Here is a 2,034-nt window from a genome sequence, read left to right on the forward strand (position 1 = left end):
CCAACAAATTAGAAGACTTTTACAGGTATAGATTTAGGGGATCTCAAGCCTAGTCAGTTGCTCCGTAAAATGCAGGCCTTGGCTGGTGATGGGATGTCCGACAAAATTGTTCAAACAGTATGGTTGGAAAAATTGCAATAAAGAATATTGTAATCATTAGTGATGAAACTTTAGGCAAGGTGGCAGCTATGGCAGACAAAACAACCGAATTTATCCCTCAGTCAAGTGCTTATTCTGTTAGTCAATATCAAGACTCAATTTTCAATGAATTGATAAAAAAAATTGGTAATCTAGAAGTTCAAATTTGTAATTTGAATTCTAGGAATAGGTTTTGCAGCTTGTCCAGAGATTCTTTCCATAAAGGCGTGACTTTGGCCCAAAAGGAAAATTTTGTTATTTTCACTATAGATATGGAAAAAATGCAGACCAGAGAAATGTAGACAACCTTGCGCTTGGCAGCTGTCGGAAAACTCCCACAAGCAACAGTAGATGTTGCCTCGGCTGTTGTTCACACTTTTCATTTATTTGTCCTGGATATGAAAATCAGGCTAAAATTTCTTGTTGATAGTGGGGCTGATGTGCCCGTAATTCCGTTAAGATCAAAGTGTGACTCCCCTAGTAAAGATTTTGTTTTGTTTGCAGCCAATGGATCCGTCATACCAACATATGGAATACAAACTTTAAATATTGATTTGGGCTTACGGCGTCAGTTTCGCTGGCTCTTTATTGCAGCTAAAGTGAATAATTGGTGCAGATTTTCAAAGAGCTCCCGTAAGAGGTGACTTGAATCAGCAATAATCAATACCTGAATACCATACACATTCAATGATCCTATTAACTGAAAGGCACTTAGATAGGTGAAACTAAAAAAGTAATTATTTAATAACTGAGGTGACAAATAAACGTTATACACTGGCGAAACTGCGCATGCGTTCGCGACCCATATTATTAAAACCTATGTTAAACAGAACTTTTATTTATGCACTTTTTGTCATCCTCCATTACCTTCTACGACTTTCTCAGTTAAATACTATTTTTTCAAAAACATTTTGCTTTCCAACAATATATAATAAGTATATTACTACTCTCATTTCCGGAAATGGGTTTTCAACCTGGACAACTAAATTGCACTAGGTGCGGAGCTATAGCAGAAGCTCGAGCGGTGTCAAGTAAATAGGTAGAAGGGTCACTACAACGTGTTAGAACAAAACTTATATTTACGCTACTTCTTGATTCTACGTTACCTCCTCCGACTGAATACGTCTATATTACTACTCTTATTTTCGAAAATGCATTTTCCAATCTGGAAAAAGTACTTTTTTCTTCTTATCTCCTTAAATTCATTATCAAATCCTTTCATATTTTATCTTTATCCATTTTTCACTACAAACAAAATTATGAAATTGTAATTAACTATTTCAAACAAAATTAAAGGTACTTTAGAAGAAGATTTTTGAACATACATCATTCATGCCCTGTCAAACTATTTCAAGGAAGATAAGGCCTATCTGATATGTAGGAATATTATTTGTATATTCATATGGGCTGCGTTATCCAGAAACCTACCAACCCACAAAATGCAAAAATTCCGTTTTTGTATCCCCCGGCCAGCAGCTTCTGGGCCAATATTGTAGCTCCCGCCTTCAGCGGACCCAGCCCAACCCCTTACAATGTTATGTGGCAAAGAAAGGACACTAAATACATGTGTACACATTTAGATATATATTAATTCTACTATTAATAAATTTAATGAGGAGGTAAGAAAAAAAAGCCGTTTTACGATTTGCAGAAACCAAGCTTTACTTTAAATGCAAATCAAGCTAATCTTCAAACAAGCCCTAGGCCATTTTAAATTAATTTAGTTTTAGCAGAACACATCCAGTCCAGTTAATAGTTTTCTACCAAATTTACGTCAATCCGATAGAAAAGTGAACATAATGAAAGTATATAAATTTGTTTTTGACTATGAGCTGAATTTAATTTTATGTGAAAATTTTAATTTCCTTTTATCTGGAATTGATGTTTTGTGGGCTT

This window comes from Halyomorpha halys, unplaced genomic scaffold (assembly GCF_000696795.3).
Source record: "Halyomorpha halys isolate HHAL.00 unplaced genomic scaffold, Hhal_1.1 Scaffold41.1, whole genome shotgun sequence".
NCBI classification, from domain to species: domain Eukaryota; kingdom Metazoa; phylum Arthropoda; class Insecta; order Hemiptera; family Pentatomidae; genus Halyomorpha; species Halyomorpha halys.